The sequence below is a fragment of the Schistocerca serialis genome, chromosome 9, assembly GCF_023864345.2.
Source record: "Schistocerca serialis cubense isolate TAMUIC-IGC-003099 chromosome 9, iqSchSeri2.2, whole genome shotgun sequence".
In the NCBI taxonomy this organism is placed as follows: domain Eukaryota; kingdom Metazoa; phylum Arthropoda; class Insecta; order Orthoptera; family Acrididae; genus Schistocerca; species Schistocerca serialis.
The window spans coordinates 284,823,058-284,849,091 of record NC_064646.1 but is presented as its reverse complement, the minus strand read 5'-3'; positions in this window follow the sequence as shown (position 1 = coordinate 284,849,091).

Below are 26,034 nucleotides of genomic sequence, written 5' to 3'. Positions count from 1 at the left end.
ATCCACGCAGTGGGTGGCAAGGGTGTGCAGGAAGAGGTTCTTGTCGGCGGGTTAGGGAGCGGATGTTGCTGAAAAGGATACAGTGCTGTCGCGCCATGACAGGGATTTTAACGAGGGTGTCAAGACGAGAGAAGGTGAAATGGGCCTGGTTGTTGGAGTAGGTGGCGTACGTTTTGAGTTGGAAAACGGAACAGGCGGCGAGGGAGATTTGTTGGAGGGTGTGCGGGCGCTGAAAAGGATGAACATTCTGAAGGACAATGGTGAGGAATCTGATGTCCTCAGCAGTAGGGGGTGGTCGAAGGGAGTTGCCAGGAGGGGTGTGGGCGTCCAGAGGGTGGACAGGAACGGTGAGTTCAGGAGTGGTAGGAGGGAGTCGGGCCTTACACTTCTGGGAGTAGGTAGGATGAGGGAGGTTACAGGTATTACAGGGGGGGGGGGACTGGAGATTGGGGCAGTGCCGTAAAAAGTGGGCTTGCCCACAGTGCGAGCAGGTGAGGGCCTCGCGGTACTCAGATGTTGGGTGCGCACTATACTGCAATCACCTTTGGCAGCAGAGGGATTGAGGAGGGGAACGGGAGGGGTCAACTTTATAACGTTGGTTAAAAAGGAGGGCACCCTCCTTCAAGAGATGGTCTATGGAGGGGGCGTGCTCGGAAAAAACCCACATAAGGTGGGTGGGGCCGGCAGCGTTGTGGATGCGACAAACCACACGCACCTCCAGATGGGGATGGGCCTGAAGCTCCACCAACATCTCCTCCTCCATGATCGTCGGACTAAGCCGAGTGATCATGGCGGTGAGGGTCGGTGGGCGGTGCGGGGGTTCGGGTTGGTGGGAGGGAGGTGGGGAAGGAGCAGGGCTGAGGGAGGCATGAGGGCCAAAGTGGGTGACAGGGATACGGGAAAGGAGGTCTGTGTGGAGGGTAGGGCTGGGGGAGGATATGAGCACCGAATCACGGCGAGGAGTGAGGAGGGAAATGGGGGCACCAGAAAAAATCTGGCGAAGGAAGAGGGTGAGGTTCCGGGCTTCAAGAAGGGAGAGATCAGGACAGGAGAGGAGATAGCGGTAGGAGGAGGGGGTAGAGGAGGAAGAGGAGGGGGCAGGGACGGGCGGGGAGACATCCATGGCATCATGGGTGGGGGAAGGGGGACGAGGCGGAGCCTTTTTGGGAGTAGAGGAGGCAGGGGTGCCACTGGGGCGCTTGACGGCGGCGGAGGAGGTGTGGGGGATGTGAGTGACTGGAATGTGGCGGGGAGTGGCAGGTCCCGGTGCTGAAGGCGGCGCCGGAGATGGTGAGGGCAATGGCGAAGGCGATGGTGAAGACGATGATAATGATGATGAAGGCGAAGGAGAGAGTGGAGCGTGGGCCATAGCCCTCTGGGCGACCACCCTAGCGGGGCCCGAAGAAACGGGAGGAGCAAAGGGAGGGAGTGGAGGGAAGGGATCAGAGGAGGCGCGGGAGGGAGGAACCGGTGATGGGGCGACAAAAAAATGGTTCAAATGGCTCTGAGCACTATGGGACTCAACTGCTGAGGTCATTAGTCCCCTAGAACTTAGAACTAGTTAAACCTAACTAACCTAAGGACATCACACACATCCATGCCCGTGGCAGGATTCGAACCTGCGACCACAGCGGTCTCATGGTTCCAGACTGCAGCGCCAGAACTGCGCGGCCACTTCGGCTGGCGGTGGGGTGACAAATAGGAAGGGAGACGGGAGAGTGAGGAGTGGGGGGATGGACTGAGGGGGGAGTGATGCGGCATACCACGTGATAGTGGTGGCGGTGGCAGAGGGGGAGGTGTATATGATGGCAGTGGTGGTGGCAGTAGTGGCGGTGGTGAGGTGGTGGGGGTCGACATTACGAGAAGGGGAAAAGCACAGGACAGGACAGGACAGGACAAAGAAGGCGACGAGAAACACACAGTAGAAGGGACGGAGAAACTATGAAGGAGACTGGGGCTGAAACCCCACTCTGCTGCTGCTGGCGGGGGAGGCGACCTGGCCAGCTGGCAGGCCGGTGGGGACGCTATTGCTGCTGCTGCTGCTGCTGCTGCTGGACGCTGGACGCTGGCTGGGACCGCAGCTGGACGCTGGCCGCTGGGAGGAACCGCTGCTGGCTGGGACGGCTGCTGGACGCTGGCTGCTATCAGGAACCGCTGCTGGACGCTGGCAGGAACCGTTGCTGGACGCTGGCAGGAACTGCGGCTGGCCACTGGACGCTGGCTGCTGGCAGGAACCGCTGCTGGCGGCTGGACGCTGGCTGGGACCACTGCTGGACGCTGGCTGCAGGCTGCTGGCAGAAACCGCTGCTGGCTGCAACCGCTGCTGGATGCTGGCAGGAACCGCTGCTGGCTGCCGGCGGGGACCGCTGCTGGCTGCTGGCGAGGACCGACGCTGGCTGGACTGCTGCACTTTGACGGGCTGGCTGGCTGGCACCTGTAACGACTATCACTTCGATTGGTACCGTAAAAGCACAATCGAAGGGCGGTATTCAAACGAAGCACCGCCGGAGATGACAATCCAGTGCTCGTTGCCAGAATAAGTAGTTCACGCTGCAGTCCTTTCGACTGGAAACTTCTGTGGTGCAATGATTAAGTCTGTTTCACAAATGGATACTAAGCGCTGGTTACCTACAACTTTTAAGCGTGGTTAATGATAGAAGCAATATGTATACAGGGTAGTCCATTGTTAGTGACCAGGCCAAACATCTCACGAAATAACCATGAAAAGGAAAAACTACAAAGAACGAAACTCGTCTAGCTTGAAGGGGGAAACCAGATGGTGCTGTGGTTGGCCCGCTAGATGGCGCTGCCATGCGTCAAACGGATATCAACTGCGTTTTTGAAATAGGAACCGCCATTTTTATTACATATTCGTGTTGTACGTAAAGAAATATGAATGGTTTAGTTGGACCACATTTTTCGCTCTGTGATAGATGGCCCTGTAATGGTCACGAACGTATAAGTACGTGGTATCACGTAACATTCCGCCAGTGCAGACGGTATTTGCTTCGTGATACATTACCCGTGTTAAAATGGACCGTTTGCCAATTGCAGAGAAGGTCGATATCGTGTTGATGTATGGCTATTGTCATCAAAATGCCCAATGGGCGTTTGCTGTGTATGCTGCTCGGTATCCTGGACGACATCATCCAAGTGTCCGGACCGTTCACCGGATAGTTACGTTATTTAAGGAAACAGGAAGTATTCAGCCACATGTGAAAGGTCAACCACGACCTGCAACAAATGATGATGCCCAAGTAGGTGTTCTAGCTGCTGTCGCGGCTAATCCGCACATCAGTAGCAGACAAATTGCGCGAGAATCGAGAATCTCAAAAACGTCGGTGTTGAGAAAGCTACATCAACATCGATTGCACCCGTAGCATATTTCTATGCACCAGGAATTGTATGGCGACGACTTTGAACGTTTGTACAGTTCTGCCACTGGGCACAGGATAAATTACAGGACGATGACGAATTTTTTGCACGTGTTCTGTTTAGCGACGAAGCGTCATCCACCAACAGCGGTAACGTAAACTGGCATAATATGCACTACTGGGCAACGGAAAATCCACGATGGCTGCGACAAGTGGAACATCAGCGACCTCGGCGGGTTAATGTATGGTGCGGCATTATGGAAGGAGGATAATTGGTCGACATTATATCGATGGCAATCTAAATGGTGCAATGTGTACTGATTTCCCACGTAATGTTCTACCGATGTTACTACGTTTCACTGCGTGACAGAATGGCGATGTACTTCCAACATGATGGATGTCCGGCACATAGCTCGCGTGCGGTTGAAGCGATATTGAATAGCATATTTAATGACAGGTGGATTGGCCGTCGAAGCATCATACCATGGTCTGTATCTTCACCGGATCTGACGTCCCCGGAATTCTTTCTGTGGGCAAAGTTGAACGATATTTGCTATCGTGATCCACCGACAACGCCTGAGAAGATGCGTCAGCGCATTGTCAATGCATGTGCGAACATTACGGAAGGCGAACTACTCTCTGTAGAGAGGAACGGCGTTACACGTATAGCCAAAAGCATTGAGGTTGACGGGCATCATTTTGAGCATTTTTTGCATTATGTGGTATTTACAGGTAATCAACAGCATGCGTTCTCAGAAACGATAAGTTCACAAGTTCACATTGGGACAACCGAAATAAAATGTTCAAACGTACCTATGTTCAGTGTATTAATTTAAAAAACCTACCTGTTACCAACTGTTCGTCTAAAATTGTGAGCCATATGTTTGTGACTATTACAGCGCTATCTATCACAAAGGGAAAAAAGTGGTCCAAATAAAACATTCATATTTCTTTACGTACTTCACGAATATGTAATAAGAAACGCAGTTGACATCCGTTTGACCTATGGCAGCGCCATCTATCGGTCCAACCATACCGCCATCTGGTTTCCCCCTTCAAGCTAGACAAATTCCGTTCTTCGTAGTTTTTTCGTTTGACGCTTATTCAGTGAGATATTTGGCTCGGTCACGATCAATGGACCACCCTGTATATTATAGGCAGTCGCAAAACGCACAGTCAATGCTGTGCTGCCTCGCTCTTTCCACAGTCCAAACGAATGCACATCACTCGTTGCAAAGGAAACGCGGTTGAAATGAAAGTACATGCTTCGCAAAAGTAGACTGTATTTGAACATAACATTGCGAGAGACAGTTACATATGCGTGCGCGCTGCTTGGCGGTCACGGCCCGTCTCCCCTGTACCAGCCAGCTCGGCCGTGCATTGTGTTCAAAAATGTTCAAATATGTGTGAATTCCTAAGGGACCTAATTGCTAAGGTCATCGGTCCCTAGACTTACACACTAATTAAACTAACTTATGCTAACAACAACACACACACCCATACCCGAGGGAGGACTCGAACCTCGGACGGGAGGTGGTGCATTGTGTGAAAGTGCGGGCAGAAAAAATTCATACCTGCAACGAGCATCCGGTCGCTGCTGCGCACTTGTGGCAAATTACACCAGTACAGAACATTCCGCCCACATAATTTATATAAATTGCACAAATACAAATAATCACATGCAGCACATCTTACACCAGACAAACAAGAAATAAAATGACTGAAGAAACTGTGTCCACTGTAAATAAAAGAAACACTTCAGTTAGTAATTTGATAGTTATGTGCACTAGAGTCTATATTTCCTGTGGGACAACACAAATCTTCGACAGTGGTCGTTTATGAGTTCCCGTTGCTGTGCACATTGAAACAACACGTACCATACCATTAGGACCAAGGTTTGTACCAACAATGACCCCAAACCGCCACACGAAGGGTGGCAAAATTGTCTTCCTTCAGTAGAACCGATGTACCTGGCTGTAGACTGTCCTTTGTTGATGACCACTTAGTTTTCTGTTGTAGTTGTGGTAGGTAATCCCTTGACCACTATTTCCAGGTGTGCGGCTTGCACTGCTGGAAGAGCTGCCATCTTGACAACCTGTATGATAGCTCTGAAAGCAATTCTGGTTTGGGATAGTTGTTAAGGGTTCACCAATAAGTTAATGGCCTGGAGTAAGGTATGGCAAGCAATCTGGGTTGTCAAGAAGTTGTGTAATGGAATTCAAACATGTTTCCATTTGTGTTAGAAGTGTGTATAATTCTTCAAACGTTAGAACTTGGTTTCCCACGACTCTCTTAAAATGTATCTTGATGGATTTTATGCCTGCTTTCCACAGACCACCAAAATGCGGAGCATGAGGCGGGATAAAATGGATACCATTCTGCGATGCATAGTCCTGGATTTAGATTGTGTGAAACTGACAACTGAACAGTTTATGCAGTTCATTCGGCTCATTCCTTGCACCCACAAACGTCTTCCCATTGTCACTGTAAACGTTTGCGCGAACTCCTCGTTCTGAAATGAACCTTCGAAGGGCAGCAATGAAAGCTTGGGAGGACAAATCAGTGACAAGCTCGATGTGTACTGCCTTTGTTGTCATGCAAACGAACAAGGAGATGTAGACCTTTGTCCTAGTTTTGTTCCTCTTTCCTACATTCCTTACGTGTAGTGGCACTTCCGTAGTCAACCCCACAATTAAGGAAAGGTCTGCTTTGCTCTGCACGCACTGACGGAAGTTGTCCCATGAGCTGTGTTGCAGTGAGTGGTTGCCTTCAAGGGGTAGCAAGGAAGGCACTTGTGGAGTATTTCTCTGATTACAGATCCTCCATTGGGTATCCAGTACCTTTGTCTTAGGCTTGCTAACAGCAGCTGAGGTCTTGCATGCAAACAATAGAAGATGCTCTCCCATGACTATTAATTTAGTGACATGATGCCTAGGAGGAAGAATCACGGGGTGCTTCCGACTGTAAGAAACTTTTGATTGTTCCAATCTGCCGCCCACCCTTAGCGAGTGTTCCTCGTCCAGAAAGGGGTGAAGTATGTTCAGTCTGCTTTTCTTGAGGACTGGTAAACTATATTGTAGTTATTCAATTTCCTTGTAATAATCTTGCTGTTGCACCATGCGAATGACTGCCTTCGATGCTGTGTGAAGTTCTCCTGCTGTTAGCTTTCCACCATGCCTCTCAGTGCGTTGTCGCCTAGGATTGTTTATATATCTCAGCGCATACGCCATAACTCTTTGCAGTTTTGTCCATGAAGAATAATGTTGAGCGACCTAATCCACAATGCAAGTAGTTGCGAGTAAGCAAACATGTTGAATACGTTTCTCCAGCGCGTCAGCTGATTCGTCTGCATACTTCATGGTCTTAACAGGCCATGCTGATGGTGAATGATGGAGCCAGCAAGGACCTGTCCACCATAGCTTACTGACGCCTAGCTGTTGTGGTGTAATTCCCCTCGAAATGATGTCATCAGGATTACTCTTAGAGGATACTTGGTTCCAGTCTTCTACTGCAGAGAGTCGCTGAATATTAGAGACATGATTTCCAACAAACGTTTCCATAACGTTAGCACTTTCGCCAACCATGCTAAGACAACAGTAGAATCTGTCCGAAACTAAGTGTTGGCGATGTTTAAGTGTAGCCCAGATTTGACCTTCTCAATTATTCTAGCCAGTAGTAGGGCTGCACACAATTCAAATCTTGGCAGTGATATTTGCTTGATTGGGACTACTCTGGATTTCGAAGTTAAAAGCTTGATTGAGAAATTATTTTCTTCACAGACACGTCTAATGTGTAATGCAGGCTCCATATGCTTGCTCGGAGGTATCTGAAAATCCATGTAGCTCTAGCCACTTAACTCCATTGCTGATCACTCTTCGATCGATATGAATGCTATTCTGGTTATTCCCCTGTTCCCACTGTGTCTTCAGGTCATCTGGTAACGGTGTGTCGCATTCTAGCCGGCCAGAGTGGCCGAGCGGTTCTAGGCGCTACAGTCTGGAACCGCGCGACCGCTGCGGTCGCAGGTTCGAATCCTGCCTCGGGCATGGACGTGTGTGATGTCCCTAGGTTAGTTAGGTTTAAGTAGTTCTAAGTCCTAGGGGACTGATAACCTAAGAAGTTAAGTCCCATAGTGCTCAGAGCCATTTGAACCATTTGTCGCATTCTATTTGTCTTTGTCAGAGATGTTGCAGAAACACCTTGAAAGTCACTGCCACAGGTGCCAGAAGCCCCAACGGATCGAATATAGAGGCAACCCGAGAAAGTACACGTCGTTTATTCCACCTTGCGTTACTGTTTTATGTATAAGTGACTAGGAATTAGAAGGTATCGCTATGAGGATGCCACAGCAGACCCAAAGTCTTCACTGTTTCTTTCTGCTCGTTGCCCAGACTGCTTGGTATTTGCTCTTCACGATGTTCGGGTGGGATGTTTTCCAGCAACCTTGAATCGTTTGCACACCATTTAAGAAGAGAAAACCCTCCACTGTGAAATAATCTAATAAGCTCTTCCTGCTGACTGAGTGCCTCCTCTAAGGTGTCAGCTCCGCTCAAAACATAGTCTACATAGAAATCCCTTTCTAACGTGTTTGCAGCTCTTGGATATGTTGTTCTCTCATCTTCTGCTAGTTTACCATAAGTGACTGTAGTTAAACGATAAGTCTTGATTGGTTCGTTCGGAGAGTCACATCATAGAATTCTTTGTAGGTCTTGACCTTCCTTTCCGACTTCAATCTGTCTGTACATTTTTGTAATGTCAGCAGTGAAAGCATTTCCGTGTGTTCAGAACCGCAGGACATTTGAATATAAATCATCTTGTACTGTTTGTCCAAACATCTAGATGTCATTGAGGGAAGTGTTCGATGATTTTGCTATGGCATTAAACACTGCTCGAAGTTTAGTAGTACTGCTTGATTCTTTAAGCACCGCGTGATGTGGCATGTAATACGTGCAGTTCTCCTTATCTGTGGTCACCATATCCATATGACCCAAATCTTCATATTCTCTCCTAAAACTGTGCCCTTAATTCTGGCTGTCGGTGAAGCCTTCTCTCTAAGCGTTATAAACAGCATGTAGCATTCTTTACGGACTCACCTAGTCGTACATGATAATCGTTCACTGGTAGTTTCACCACGAATCTGCCATTTGCATTACTCTGAATGGTTTTCGCAAAATGCTCCTCACATAATCGCTCTTCTTTTGTGTGCACAGAAACAGACCTCACTTCTTCTTGCTGCCAGAACCTTTCGACCTGAATTTTAAGGTTGGTGTTGCATGACAGTACTCTTAGAGCATTGGACTTGACTGAATGAGGAGGTATATTTCCAGACACAATCCAACCAAATGATGTTCCCTGTAAGGTTGGGTGGTTATCCTTTTTCAGTTGTCCCAGCTGCAATACATCAAAAAAGATCGATGCTCCAAGCGGAAGATCAATCTCACAAGGCTTGCTAAACGATAGGTCTGATAACCTTACGTGCTTAGGAAGTTGCCAGGTGGAGGTTTCAAGGGCTGCTGTTGGGAGTGGCCCTATTATACGTGGTAATAATACACAGACAGCGTGTGTGCCGTTGAGGAAATGTACGCAATGCAAACGTGCGATGATTCTACCATTTGATCATTGCTGATGTCACTTATTGGCATCGGACGCCGACTGAGCTGTAGTCTCACCCGATCTGCTAAGCTCATAGACATAAAGTTCATTTGTGAAGCACTATCAAGAAGTGCTCTGCATTTGTACAAATTCCCATTTTTGTCGGCGATGTTCACAAGTGCAGTACATGATAATACTTCTGCACGTTAGTGGTATCCTTTCACTGTACAATATGTTTGATGTTGTTGTACATCCGTTTCTTGGTTTCTACTGTCAGTACTACAGGCTTGTTCCTTGTACAATAATGTGTCGTAGTGCTCGTTACAAATACGGCAGTTACCAGCACGGCATTCCTTCTGGCTATGATTCGAGCCCAGGCAGTTGAAAAACAGTTTTTGTCTGTTCACGAAGTCTGTTCTGCTAGCAGTGTCGCTCTCTTTGAACTTAGGGTACCTACTCAGCTTATGAGTTGAGTTGCAGAGCTCACAGATGGGAGCAGTCGCGAGAAATGTACGTCGAGAACTGTACCCTTCTGCCTTAGTACGCTTCGAGGCCGGCTGGTGGGGCAGCATGTTGACTGGATGAATGAGCTCTAACGTCTGACAGCTGGTTTCTAGAAAAGCCACCAGATCTTTCAGATGCGGAAATGTGGTGTCAGCTGTTTTACATTCCCACTGTTTCCTCAGAGTCACACTAAGATGGTCCAACAAAATGTGCGAGAGCAATATTTCATGCAATGGAATGTCGACCTGCATTACCTCAATCGCGTTCAGATTTCTCATTAGCTGATTAATTAACATCCGTAAGTTCAAAAATGGCTCTGAGCACTATGGGACTTAACTGCTGTGGTCATCAGTCCCCTAGAACTTAGAAGTACTTAAACCTAACTAACCTAAGGACGTCACACACATCCATGCCCGAGGCAGGATTCGAACCTGCGACCGTAGCGGTCTCGCGGTTCCAGACTGTAGCGTCTAGAACAGCTCGGCCACTCCGGCCGGCATCCGTAAGTCCTTAGCAGATTCAACTGTGACAGTGGGCAGATTTAGAAGTTCTTTCACGTGCAAATCAACAATTGACCGTCCGCTCCCGGTAGCTGAGTGGTCAGCCCGACAGCGTGTCAATCCTAAGGGGCCCGGGTTCGATTCCCGGCTGGGTCGGAGATTTTTCTCCACTCACGGATTGGGTGTTGTGTTGCTCTACTCATCGTCATTTCATTTCCATCGACGCGCAAGTCGTGGAAGTGGCGTCGAATCGAAAGACGTGCACCTGGCGAACGGTCTACCCGACGTGAGGCCCTTGTCACACGACATTTACATTTTTTAAATAATTAACTTAGGATTGTTATACCTTTGAACGATCGAATCCCATGTAATCTTGAAGTTTCTTTCTGCAACCGGTAAGTTTTCAACCAGCTTATGAGGTTCACCAGACATACATGACAATAAATAATAATATTGCTGGGCATCAGTTGAGGCTTCATTGCTAATAATTAGTGCCTTAAAGGCATCGAAGAAGTGCACGAATTCTGCTATGTTACCATTGATTTTGTTAATGAAATTGCTGGGAGCTTTTTTTCAAGTGCACTGCATGAACTTGCAGACTTAGGTGGTAACGAAACGTTTGACTGGAGCACTGTCGCTATCCTTGATTCTAAATCTAAGCACAAGTCTTCAAAAGACTCCCTGTCCGCATCATGAGATACTTCTACATAGTTAATCTCTGAGTTTGAATGTCCTTGTATTCATCTTTTCTTGTATTTGGCAGTGACTGCCTTACTCTGACGTCGTTGAGATTGGATCCTCCTAGAAAGCTATCAACAAATGTGGAGAGTCTAGTCACTCGTGACTTGATTACTGTTTTTTTCTTAACTGAATTTCGTTCCTCGACAGGATCCATGCTTTAGGAGATTAGCACAAAGGATGTTCACGGAGCAGGATGACGGTCCCCGTAGCGCGCTGGCTGGGCTGCAGCTGCTGGCGGAGGCGGCCACTGGCGGCGCTCTCCGATGCACTGGTGTCGCGTTGTCCGAAGTGCCTGGCTGTGTTACGTCGTCTGCTAGCTTGAGGTACACTTCACAACACGATTCTCGCGGCGTTTGTACCTTGGAGAGCTCTAGCGCGGACGTCTGTCACTGCTGATGCTTGAGAGACATGTGGAGCGTATGGTAATCTCCAAGAATCACACAGAAAGCTACGATAACCGGATACCCGTAATTCGCGGTACGTGCAAATCAAAGCACATAACCTTTGTGCTGTAACATGTTCGACTAGTTATATCCGCGACCGAAGGGCCAAAATGTAGGCAGCCGCAAAACGCGTGGTAAATTCTGCGCTGCCACGCCTTTCCACAGTCCAAACGAATGCATATCACTCGTTGCAAAGGAAAGGCGAGTGAAATGAAAGTACATGATTCGCAAAAGAGTAATGTATTTGGACATTACATTGGTGGTGGTGGTGGTTGTTGGGATGTTTAAGGGGGAGTAAACATTACACTGCTAGGCACAGTTACAGATGTAATGCGCGCTGCTTGGCGGTCACTGCCCGTTTCCCCTGACCCGGCCAGTTCATACGTGCATTGCGTGGACGGGCGGGCAGAAAAAATTCTTACCTGCAGCGAGCGTCCGATCACTGCTGCGCCCTTGTGGCACGTTGCACCAATACAGAACTCTGTAGCAATTGTGCACGTGCGGGACGTCGCATTGTCCTGCTGGAATTGCCCAACTCCTTCAGAATTCACAGTGAACATGAACGAATGCAGGTGATCAGAACAGGGTGTTTACATGTCACCTGTCAGAATCGTATCGAGACGTATTAAGCGTCCCATAGCACTCGAAATGCACACGCCCCACACCATTACAGAGCCTTCATCTGCTTGAACAGTCCCCTGCTGACATGTAGGATCCATGGATTCATGAGGTTGTCTCCATACCCGTACACGTCCATCCGATCGAGACAATTTGAAACGAGACTCGTCCGACCAGGTAACATGTTTCCAGTCGTCAACAGCCCAGTGTCGGTGTTGATGAGACCAGGCGAGGCGTAAAGCTTTGTGTCGTGCAGTCATCAAGGATACATGACTGGACCTCCGGCTCCGAAAGCCCATATCGATGATGTTTCTTGAATGGTTCGCATGCGGTCACTACTGAAATCTGCAATAATTTGCGGACGGATTGCACTTCTGCCGCGTTGAAGATTTTCAGTCGTCATTGGTCCGGTTCTTCCTGGATCTTCCGATGTCGGAAATTTGATGTTTTACCGGATTCCTGATATTCACAGTCTTTCTTTCTTTTTTTCTCGGGGCCTTTGTCCCGCTCCAAATCGGACTCGGCTTTGTTAGTACGGATCTGGCAGTGCTAATGGCAGAGGGTGGCTGGATGTCCTTTCTGACGCCATCCCGAAACCCCCGGGACGGAAATAGTGTAGCCCAGCTGTCTGCGTCTAGTGTAACTCATAAAATAGTGCGAACGTTTTCAAATGTCTGTGGGTCGTGTAACTGAGGCGGAACTTGGGGACCAGCCCGGTATTCACCTAGCGGGATGTGGAAAACTACCTAATAACCACATCCAGGCTGGCCGGCACATCACATCGGCCCTCGTCGTTAATCTTCCGGGCGGATTCGATCCTTATATTCACAGTACACTCGTGAAATAGTCATGCGGAAAAAAACTCACTTCATCGCTACCTCGGAGATGCTGTGTCCCATCGTTCGTGCGCCGACTACAACACCACGTCCAAATTCAGTTAAATCTTGATAACCTGCTTTTGTAGGAGCAGTAACCTATCTAACAACTGTGCCAGACACTTATGTAGGTGTTTGCATCGCCGTGTTTTGCCTTCTTACATATCACTGTATTTGAATACGCACGCTTTTACCAGTTTATTGGTTCAAATGGCTCTGAGCACTATGGGACTCAACATCTGAGGTCATCAGTGCCCTAAAACTTTGAACTACTTAAACCTAACTAACCTAACGACATCACACACATCCATGCCCGAGATAGGATTCGAACCTGCGACCGTAGCGATGGCGCGGTTCCAGACTGCAGCGCCTAGAACCGTTCGGCCACACCGGCCGACACCAGTTTATTCATTCTATTGTGGTCTATGCGCAATACAGCACAAATGCCTGTTGACAGTCCTCTGTTTTACCAACAGCGAAATTTGCTATTGTAGTAGAAGAGCGTATTAAACCTTTTGTCTTTTCCTTGGTTGTATACTTATTACTTCGTAATGACAGTATGTCAGAAGATAGGATCTGAATGGCTCGCTTCTTGTACAACGTACCGAAGTGGAATGTAACATAATGATTCCAGTTATACTTAAACTAATTAAGTTTCGACCTCATGTACGAGTACAACTGCATGTAATATTTATATTTATTATGCATATAATTTGCACACAAAATTTGTTCGGTAAAATATTGTATTTTTGTACTTAAAATAACACGTTATATAATGTATTCTTGTACTCATGAAACTGTTAAAATATTACTTATTCGGTGCAAGGCATGTAGTCACTTTACATCAGTGTCGCCTGTTACACAACTGGCCATTAAAATTGCTACACCACGAAGCTGACGTGCTACAGACGCGAAATTTAATCAACAGGAAGAAGATGCTGTGATATGCAAATGATCAGCTTTTCAGAGCATTCACACAAGGTTGGCGCTGGTGGCGACACCTACAACTTGCTGACATGAGGAAAGTTTCCAACCGATTTCTCATATACACACAGCGGTTGACCGTCGTTGCCTGGTGAAGCGTTTTTGTGATGCCTCGTGTAAGGAGGAGAGATGCGTACCATCACGTTTCCCACTTGGATAAAGGTCAGATTGTAACCTATCGCGATTGCAGTTTATCGCATCGCGACACTGCTGCTCGCGTTGGTCGAGATCCAATGACTGTTAGCAGAATATGGAATCGGTGGGTTCAGGAGGGTAATACGGAACGCCGTGCTGGATCCCAACGGCCTCGTACCACTAGCAGTCGAGATGACAGACATGGCTATTGCTATATGACTGCTCGTTGGCTGTATGCTGGTTCTTTATACATTTTTAATTTATATTGAACCTGTGTGACCATCTCCTCGCGTTACCTTCGAGAATTTTACTCGGCTTAGCGTCCTGGATGGTAATATACCAGGCCCATAAGAAATGGTGTCTATATTGTGACCTTTATTTGAATAACCTAATAAACAAATTAATTATTTTTGACATGTGCGCAACGGCAACTGGTGCGAGTTTCTCTAAGATAACATGTTCTGGGGTGGATGAACTCAAAGCCGTCACTTTAGCAGCTGGTAGCCTATCTAAATTCACATTGCAGATTATTTCTGTCTTTCATTAACTTTAGAAAATTGAACTGAATAAGATACACCCTACCCATTTCATGTGTCATGTGACTGAGGGAATATTTCTTAACTGAAATGCTGACTCTCATTTAATAGATTTATTTTCTACTTTGATGAAAACTTTAGAAGCCGACACATTACAATTTTTCTTTAGTTACAAAACTTATGTCTGAATCCGCCTTACCTCTCATGGGTAGGACAATGAAAAAACGAAAACACTACGCGAATAATTTCATATATGACACATAATTTCATAATAACACAAAAAATACATAAGTGGGCCACACCGTCTTTAGAGGGAAACTCGTCATTCATTCTTTAAGACTCACTTATCTTCATGCTTGAATTACACCACTAGAAATGTAAGATAGGCCACTGCTGAAGGTAGATAACCTTTATCAGAGAAAAGATTCTGGGCAAAAATGATGTACTATTGGCGCCAAAATGAAGTGCGAACTGAACTCACAAAGAAAGCACCAAAAAAAAAAAAATTAAATTTCGCGACAGAAATTTCTCGATCTACCATCCGATACGCAATCCGCACTCATTGAGCTAAAAGTGAAGCTTATAACTCGGGAAATAGCTACATGAACTGATGGTTCCTGTTGCATGCTCACTACCACAAAGCAAAATTTCACAAACACATTTCAGAGAAAACTATTGCAAATAAATTGAAACCGTAACCTGTACTGATGACTGTATGTTGAATGCGTGCTATGAGCATACCCTGTCGTGAATTTTTAGCCATATTACCTCATTTCTATTTCACTAAATCTGCGAGCTGCTATGCTCCCGCGTCCGGTCCGTGGCTGGCCCCACAGTGCTCTCCACGCGCCAAAATCCGACCAACGTTCCTATTCAGACGCGGTGGTGGGGAGACTCACCTCACCCCCGCACCAACTTTGTAACCTACCCTCGTGCCTGTTTTCATCTTTGCCTGCTGCTCTGGCCTACCTGTCGTTATTCTTGTAATGTTGGCAATGACTGCTATTCCCTTAAACTGTTCCATTTCGTCCATGCTCCCGCTACATTTGACTTCCATTCATACCCATGCACACACTCATATAGGATGGAACAAGGAGTATACATATAAAAGGCGTGTGACCTCTTTGTGAAATGATGAAAAGAAATAAACAAATGCGTCAAATATTCCTTTTTCCCAGTGAAGAATTGAAGCTGCTAGCAATCAAAGAAAAACTTATATCTCAATACAGAAAATATAATTACTTCTTATTGTAATCTGAGGCAAAACGAAAGTACCGCCTCACTGTACTGGATCGTGCAGCCACGTCTCGATCCCTGAGTCAACAGATGGGGACATTTGCGAGACAACAACCATCTGCACGAACAGTTCGACGACGTTTGCAGCAGTTTGGACTATCAGCTCGGAGACCATGACTGCGGTTACCCTTGACGCTGCATGTCAGGAGCGCCTGCGGTGGTGTACTTAACGACGAACCTGGGTGCACGAATGGCAAAACATCATTTTTTCGGATGAATCCAGATTCTGTTTATAGAATCATAATGGTCGCATCCGTGTTTAGCGATATCGCGGTGAACGCACATGAGAAGCGTGTATTCGCCATCGCCATACTGGCGAACTACTTAAACCTAACTAACCTAAGGACATCACACACATCCATGCCCGAGGCAGAATTCGAACCTGCGACCGTAGCGGTCGCGCGGTTCCAGACCGTAGCGCCTAGAACCGCTCGGCCACTCCGGCCGGCCGTTATTTTTCAGCGTCCAGTTCTCCGCCCCATATGTTAAAATGGGAACTCTCATTACTAAATGATATTTCAGTTGTGCCTCTTTCCCTGTTCTATTCGTAAGTGTTCTCCTTATTGGTATACACATACTCTGGTAAGTATCAGTTTTTTTCTGTGTACCCATATCTTAATCGCATGGTATGTCACATCCTAAATACTTGAAATGGATTACCTGTTCTATCGGTTTATTATTGAGGACTATCTTCGTTCGTTCTGGGTGAATACTAAAAGAGGCCATGGTTTATGGTTTTACTTTTATTTATAAATATAGTCAGCGTATAGCTTGCACTTATTTAATTCTTCATTTGTATGGCCATTGTGTCCGTAGTTGTTTTATAATCCTTGAGGGTGTTTTTGTTTCTGTCATTGTAACTGAAAAAATGAGTGATTTTTTCACCAGCCGCGTTTCGCTTTAGTGAGGTAAAGGATCTTCAGTGGTATATAAGTAAGTTATTTACGTATTGATTTCCTTTGAGATCTATAAAAAGTTCGTTAAGAATAGGTTTAATTGTACTTAAGGCGATTTTTTCGCTGATTTCTCTTTTACATCGCGAAATGCCGTCTGCTAGCACATTGTTGTTTTTCTGCCTTAAGCACTGATAATGTTGGTCTAATTTTTAGATGTTCTGCAGCACTATGTATTTCTTATGTTTTTCACAACATAATTTTATGCACACCACTATAATGTGTTTGTTTTTGTTCTTCAAGTATGTGTAGTTGTTTGTGGTTTGTAGTGTTGCCAACATAACCTTTCCACTACTTCGTTTTTGACCTACAACATTTCTTTAATTAGATTATTTTATGTGTCTAATTCTATTTAATTTTGTTTCTGTGTATTTATCTACATGTAGAGAGTAGAGAAGGAATAGCGATGGAGGGGAAACGATGATGAGCGGACATAAATACACTTCTGGAAATTGAAATAAGAACACCGTGAATTCATTGTCCCAGGAAGGGGAAACTTTATTGACACATTCCTGGGGTCAGATACATCACATGATCACACTGACAGAACCACAGGCACATAGACACAGGCAACAGAGCATGCACAATGTCGGCACTAGTACAGTGTATATCCACCTTTCGCAGCAATGCAGGCTGCTATTCTCCCATGGAGACGATCGTAGAGATGCTGGATGTAGTCCTGTGGAACGGCTTGCCATGCCATTTCCACCTGGCGCCTCAGTTGGACCAGCGTTCGTGCTGGACGTGCAGACCGCGTGAGACGACGCTTCATCCACTCCCAAACATGCTCAATGGGGGACAGATCCGGAGATCTTGCTGGCCAGGGTAGTTGACTTACACCTTCTAGAGCACGTTGGGTGGCACGGGATACATGCGGACGTGCATTGTCCTGTTGGAACAGCAAGTTCCCTTGCCGGTCTAGGAATGGTAGAACGATGGGTTCGATGACGGTTTGGATGTACCGTGCACTATTCAGTGTCCCCTCGACGATCACCAGTGGTGTACGGCCAGTGTAGGAGATCGCTCCCCACACCATGATGCCGGGTGTTGGCCCTGTGTGCCTCGGTCGTATGCAGTCCTGATTGTGGCGCTCACCTGCACGGCGCCAAACACGCATACGACCATCATTGGCCCCATGGCAGAAGCGACTCTCATCGCTGAAGACGACACGTCTCCATTCGTCCCTCCATTCACGCCTGTCGCGACACCACTGGAGGCGGGCTGCACGATGTTGGGGCGTGAGCGGAAGACGGCCTAACGGTGTGCGGGACCGTAGCCCAGCTTCATGGAGACGGTTGCGAATGGTCCTCGCCGATACCCCAGGAGCAACAGTGTCCCTAATTTGCTGGGAAGTGGCGGTGCGGTCCCCTACGGCACTGTGTAGGATCCTACGGTCTTGGCGTGCATCCGTGCGTCGCTGCGGTCCGGTCCCAGGTCGGCGGGCACGTGCACCTTCCGCCGACCACTGGCGACAACATCGATGTACTGTGGAGACCTCACGCCCCACGTGTTGAGCAAATCCGCGGTACGTCCACCCGGCCTCCTGCATGCCCACTATACGCCCTCGCTCAAAGTCCGTCAGCTGCACATACGGTTCACGTCCACGCTGTCGCGGCATGCTACCAGTGTTAAAGACTGCGATGGAGCTCCGTATGCCACGGCAAACTGGCTGACACTGACGGCGGCGGTGCACAAATGCTGCGCAGCTAGCGCCATTCGACGGCCAACACCGCGGTTCCTGGTGTGTCCGCTGTGCCGTGCGTGTGATCATTGCTTGTACAGCCCTCTCGCAGTGTCCGGAGCAAGTATGGTGGGTCTGACACACCGGTGTCAATGTGTTCTTTTTTCCATTTCCAGGAGTGTATATAGCAGTGCGATCGAATGTGAGGAGCGAGAAGTGAAATAAAACTATGAGTGGTTAGGGGGAGGGGGGGAGGTTGTGGGAGAGTGGGAAGGGTGGAGGATGGAAAAGGCTCTTTTCTTTTCCGTGTAATTTTATCAATTATCTGCTTTCCAATATTTATCTGGCCATTGAGCAACCGTTTATTTTGTGTTAATGCTTTTTGTATATGCAAATGTTCTTGGAAATGGAGGAGGTGTCTGTCTTTTCTCATTTTTATGATATTGATATCGTTTTCAATATTGCTTGGTTTATGGTGTTCTTCTTTTAGATTATCCGCAAATGTTGAATTATTTGTTTCGTATTGAAATGCTCTGATGTGTTCTTTATATCTTGTGTCGAATGTGCTGCCTGTCATTCCAATGCTTATCTTCTCACAATCTCTGCAACTGAGCTGATAGATACCACATTGTTGGTATCTGTCTGGTTTTGATTTTAGTTTTGGGATGTGCGTTTGAATGGATTGTTTGTTTTGTAAGCAATGTTTATGTCTTGTGTTTTGAATATGTTACCTATTTTATGAGTGAATTTGTTGTGGTAGGTCATTGTATGCCAATTTTTTGTTGTAGTGCAAGTTACATGAGTTGGTGTGGTCTGGTTAGTTTTTTTGATTATTTGTCCCTTAGTTTTTGTTTAGTTTGTCTAACATTGTTTGTCTGTGTCCATCTTTTAATTCTGTTTGTTTTATAATGGCTAGCTCTTCCGGGAATCAGAAGTGTTTAGGGGGATCCTGTTCAGCCTGTTTAACATGTATCTGATTGCTGCTTGTTTGTGGTTCTGTGTGTGGTTTGAGGTTGCATTTAAGATAATGTCACTTGTTGTGGGTTTTCTGTATACGTCAAATGTGTGTTTATTATTGTATTTTCTTATGGTTTTGTCTAGGAAGGTGAGTGAGTTTTCTTCTTCTTCTTTCATAATTTTCCCAGTCAGTGGACGCCAGATTAAAGTCACCACTTATAACTAGTGGATATTTATTTCCTATGTACCCAAGACTTTCCCTGAAACGTTCTGTGACGTTTTCTGCGGATGCTGTTGGTCTATAAAAACATCCTAATACAATGATCACTCCTTGTCTGATGTGCTAGTAGACGGCACTTCGCGATCGAGAAAACAGCCAAAACATCACCTTAAGTTCAAATCAACCTTTTCTTAACGAACTATTTTTCGATCTAAAAGCAAATCAAAACGTAAATAACTTAATTACAGACCACTGATGATGCTTTACCTCAATAAAGCGAAACGCTTCTGGTGAAAAAATCGCCCATTTTTGTAGTTGCAATGACAGAAACAAAAATACCCTCAAGAATGCACTTATTTAGTTTATCTTCGTTGTTTTGCTTGATAACTTGATCATTCGCAAATAACACCGTGTTAATATGTTTATTCCCCTCCTGAAAGATTTAACTGATAGAAGAGGTATCTTTAAACCAGTCTCAAAACACTGCTGTCCTGCAGATAGGCATCGACTTGTCAAAGGCTAGAGGAAGGAAACTTCGAACAAAAGTTACCTGGCCCTCCTGAATGGTGGGTTTTCTGTGAACTGTTAACCCATATACATACAAATTTACACTCACGAAGGTCTCACAAGATCTGACAAATTATTGGGAAGAAAAAGGCATAGCCAACAAATATATACTCTATTTCAGCGCACAAACACATCGTACGAACTAAGTAGATCAACAAAATAAATATTTTCGCTCTCTGGCATTAAGCAAAATACAGTATGATTTAGAGTTTAACCTCTTCAAAATATCCACCCTTTGCCGTCAGAACAGCTGCACAAACACTTGAGATTCTAATGTTTTTGAAGATATTGCAGCGCAGTGCATCGTCTTCGACACTAGAAAACCTCAGTTTCCAATCCTCACTGTCAAATTCACCACGTAAGAGTTCAATGGAATTGAAGTCAGGTGATTACTTGGCCAAATCATTTTATTGAGTCCCTCACATTTCACGTTGGTATTGACATACCTTCTGCACTGTTTAGAAGCATGTTTAGTGATCAGTCTCCTATGATATCCTTCCTTCTTTAATGTTCAATTAATTCTCACTAGACCATCGACTTTATCACTCGCAAAATATCCCCATATTATGACAGACCATCCAGCATGCTTCAGCGTTGGCGTCCCTCACTGACTTTTCATACTTCCTCTACGATTTCGACGAACACTCTACGACGGCTTCTAAAACTTCAAACTTAGATTTGTCCGTTAATAACAGCCTGGACCGTGGCTGCACGCTCAATTTTTTTTCCGTGCTCATTGCAATCTTTTCACCTTAATTTGTTTACATAAGAATGGTTTTTTGGCCTATATGCACACCTTTAAACCTTGCTCACGAAGACAGCATTGTCCCGTTGAGATAAAGATAGGGCCAGCTCGCACACTGTTAATTCCTCGCGAATTTCAGGTACGGTAAGTGTACTCTGACATTTAGTCTGTACACATACGAACTGATTTTTCCTGTACGATGGTACTCGGCGTCTTCCAGAGCGCGAAACACTAGCATTGCTATCAGGTTACTTGATCCGCTGCAGTGTACACGCCACTGTAGATTAGTCTACGCCAGATTTGTTGCTATTGTCGTATTAAAACTGCTTTCCTGATGCAGAGGTACAGTTACAGTAAGTTTTTTAATTCCAGTATCGCCCTACCATCCCATTAAGAGGTAATTTGGAATGAATGTGATCAGGCAGACAAACACACTTCTAGATGCATACAATGTACTGTAAACTCATGCGAAGTTATTGCTACACAGACAGCTGAAGCAATTTGGCCTATTCAAATGGAACAGTCTTGTGTAAAGGCAAACAAGTGTCGTTGTGGGCACTCATCAGCGGCCCTTTATGTGAATAATCACGTGCTTTGTCTTTACATGCTTATTTTATTATCAGCATAGAGATATTATAGATTAGTCAAAACAAAATCCTTATTTAACCACAAATCCATAGTTGTGATACGTGATAGAAAAATTTTTACAGGTAGTGCACATACATCGATACTGAGCAACTGCTGCCCAAGAATACAGCTTTAATATACTGAAATGTTGAAAAAGTGATTGACACAGTCGCGTACGTTGATACGACACGTTAGTGCAATACCACTTGACATGGTAACCAGGCTTCTAATATTCATTATCAGCATTTGGCGAACGGATTATCAGAGCGTGTGGCATGGAGCGGGCACATGTCATTGTCACCTCTCACACCGCTGACGGTGATGTGTCAATATAATTGCTGTGTTAAGCTCTGCAAGCCCCTTGGTTTTACTGGATAGAACTAGACCACGTGTCAATTGTATAATTCACCCTCTATCATTATGAAGCTCATATTCATTCACAATAACCGAGCTAGGTGGCGCAGTGGTTAGCACACTGGACTCGCATTCGGGAGGACGACGGTTCAATACCGCGTCAGGGCATCCTGATGTAGGTTTTGCGAGATTTCCCTAAATCACTTCAGGCAGATGCCTGGATGGTTCCTTTCAGCAGGCCGGTGTGGCCGAGGGGTTCTAGGCGCTTCAGTCTGGAACCACGCGACCGCTACGGTCGCAGGTTCGAATCCTGCCTCGGGCATGGATGTGTGTGCTGTCCTTAGGTTAGTTAGGTTTAAGTAGTTCTAGGGGACTGATGACTTCAGATGTTTAAGTCCCATCGTGCTCAGAGGCATTTTTTCCTTTCAATGGGCACGGCCGGATTCCTTCCCTAACGCGATGGGACCGATGACCTAGCTGTCTGGTGCCCTCTCCAGAATCAACCAAGCAAGTTTTCACGGTGTTCCCAACACTAACATAGTCCGTGGGTGGACTCTGACATTTTATCTAGTTATGGTAACTACACTACACAGATCCTTTTCTTACTTATATGTAATAAATGATTATACAATAATTTTATACTTGAAAATCACCTTCGATGTGAAGATGATATTCTTTCATTTTCATGACTAAAGACGAACATCTGAGGTCATCAGTCCCTTATACTTACAAGGGAACCTCCCCATCGCACCTCCCTCAGACTTAGCAGTAAGTTGGCACAGTGGATAGACCTTGAAAAACTGAACACAGATCAATCGAGAAAACAGGAAGAAGTTGTGTGGAACTATGAAAAGAAATAAGCAAAATATACAAACTGACTGACTAGTCCATGAGCAACATAGGCAACATCAAAGAGAGTGTGAAGGCAAGGGCGCCGTGGTCCCGTGGTTAGCGTGAGCAGCTGCAGAACAATTTATCCTTGGTTCAAATCCTCCCTCGAGTGAAAACTTTAATTTTTTATTTTCAGACAATTATTTTGCGAAGCTGCACAGGTACACAGAGCAGTATTGTTTACGTGATAGTGCGTCAATTATCAAAGTTCAGGCACTCACACATAATCAACTTCGCTCTCCAAAATTCCAGGACATGTTCAGATTTGCTTGGGCATATGCAGGATTTGACGGTCTACACACGGAAAAATTTGAAAACGTTAAAAACTGTGCGACTGTGAAACTGTTGCATTAATTTGTTGCAGTTTATGTGACAAACTCTTACGTTTTCATCACTTTTTTGGGAGTGATTATCACATCCACAAGAAAACCTGAATCGGGCAAGATAGAAGAATCTTTTTACCCATTCGCCAAGTGTACAAGTTAGGTGGATCGACAACATATTCCTGTCATGTGACGCACATGCCGTCACCAGTGTCGTATACAAAATATCAGACGTGTTTTCCTGTGGAGGAATCGGTTGACCTATGACCTTGCGATCAAATGTTTTCGGTTCCCATTGGAGAGGCACGTCCTTTCGTCTACTAATCGCACGGTTTTGCGGTGCGGTCGCAAAACACAGACACTAAAATTATTACAGTGAACAGAGGCGTCAATGAACGAACGGATATATCATAACTTTGCGAAAATAAAGAAAGTAAAGTTACTCGAGGGAAGACTTGAACCAAGGACCTCTCGTTCCGCAGCTGCTCACGCTAACCAGGGGACCACGGCGCTCCTGGGTTCCCACTCTCCTTGATGTTGCCTATGTTGCGCATGGACTACTCAATTTGTATATCTTACTAATTTTTTCATAGTTCCTAACAACTTCTTCCTGTTTTCTCGATTGATCTGTGTTCAGTTTTTCAAGGCCTATCCACTGTGCCAAATTATAACTAAATCTGAGGGGGGTGCGATGGGGAGTTTCCCTTTTTAGAACTACGTAAACCTAACTAGCTTAAGATCATGACACATATCCATGCCCGAGGCAGGATTCGAACCTGCGACCGTAGCAGTCGCGTTATTCCGGACTGAAGTGCCTATAACCTCTCGGCCACAGCGGCCGGCGAACTTCAGCATAGAATGAAACTAGAATTATGTATTAATACCTTCAGCTGCTGACGGGCGTTGATATATATCAACGGAGAAAGGTGAAAATGTGTGCTCCGACCGGGACTCGAACCCGGGATCTCCTGCTTACATGGCAGACGCTCTATCTACATGAGCCAGCGAGGGCACAGAGGATAGTGCAGCTGCAGCGACTATCTCGCGCAAGCCTCCCGTGAGACCCTCATTCTCACCTTATATGTACACACACCACGTTCGTGGTGTCCCTACCCAACACACTCATTACTCGTGGAAGATATGCTTACCAAACCCCGTAAGAGTTCGGTAATATGTGTGCATCCGCACAGAAGAAGAAGGTCATGGCCGGTATCGTCAGAACTATGTACTTATATGGATATGGATGAACTTAATAGTGTAAGCGTGAGAGTAAGGCTGTACTGTGCCTGCAGTGGTACCAAATTTATGTTGAATGGTAGACAGTTCAGATTAAGACTGACGTAACTGAACAAATAGATGAATTTTTTTCACGAAATGAGTGCAAACGAAGAGAGGACGGACATCAAAACGGAATAAGCACATAAAAATGATAACCATATCGATTTCATTGCCCAATTTGAATGCCGCAAAGGTTAACCCTTTACTTCCAGAAAAGTGAGGTTTGTATCGCGAATTTTGTTGATCATCATTGCAAAGTAAAAAGTTGGGGAATATCGCGGAGTGGCAAGCAGATCTGTAAACGAGCGACTGAAAAGGAGTTGAAAATGGCCTAATGAGGTAAATCTAGAACATTGCCGAACAGACAAGAGGAAGATAGACTAAGTAATTTTTCTGCACAAGCTCTTGGGTTAGATGTGGGATCCTTCCCACTCATCTAATATAGGGTGCCTAGGAAGCTGTTTTCTCGGATAGCTAGACAATATACAAGCAAATCATATTAATGGCGTTTATTACAGAATTGAATTGACAATACTTTTCCCTTTCCATTTTTCACACGGAAGTGTGGCAAGCAATTGGCGACATGAAAATAATCATAGCCGTTCGATGTATACAATTTCCATGCAGGCAACTGATACAGATGACAAGCCTCTCCGCATAGGCGCCGCTCATGTCGGGGTGTCGTCCTAGTAACCGTTCTACTGGCTGACGTCGTCTCACAGCCTTCTCTGCTGTTTCGTTCAGGCCGACGTGCCGGCGCTTGATGTTGTGTCTGAGCGTCAGATGCGCTGCTTGCCCATATCGGTCTCTGCTGTTGCTGAGCGGGAGGCTTCTACTTGGTATCTTTTGAGATGCTTAGAAAGGTGAAGGATTAATTATTCTCTTCTATTATTAATTGCATCATGAAGAATTTTTACGAGAGACGTAATTCTTCTGCAAAAAATTGACGCATACGATTGGCCGGAATCGATAACGTGTGTGACGGCCTCTTTACTAGAATCGTGTTTACCTTCGTTGCCCAGAGGGGGCAACCGGCCTACCCGACTTAACCGGAGCGTTAGTGTTCGCCGAGGCAGTGGTGTACTGCAAGAAGAGCGGACATTGTCTCCGCTCACTGGTTAGGTACGCTGCTTGGCCTATGTTTCTGGTCCGTTTCCTGCAGTCCAGGGGAATAGTTATTCCACGACTGTTACAAATGAAAACTGTTTTGAGAGAACCTTACATTAAACACTGTTCTTGCGAAAGAAACTCACTGGAGATTGGCATTGCACTTCATCTTGCAGCTGTCAACCATGATGGACGTCTTGCGTTTGTGTACACCAGGGACATTTATTCAGAGGGATAACGGGTACTGATATTCCTCTGAATCGCATGACAAAGTTTGAAAATTGTCGTCTTTCTATTATTGCCTTAGCTGTGGAATCCTTATAACATAGCTGTTGTTAGTTGTTCTTAAACTATGTTGATTTTGTGAGTGCCAAAGGAGAATATAGTTAACAGCACTCAACCACGACAATCTTTGATTGTATTCCTCTATAATTTTAACTGTTTGAAAACTCTTAAGAAAATATGTTTGTCCACCTTCAGTGGTCACATTTGATTTGTGTTTAAACCTTTTTTTACGGTTTAAATCCTTTGTTTTAAAATTCTGTTGCTTTCTGTCTGTCATAGTAATCCGTTATTTTTTATCTTGTCCATTTGTCATTACCATTCCAGGGCACCATTTGGCTAATTATGCCAGCGCCAGTGAACCATAAGTATACTTAATTGGCCCGCCCGGTTGGCCTTGCGGTCTAACACACGGCTTTCCGGATTGGGAAGGAGCGCCTGGTCCCCAGCA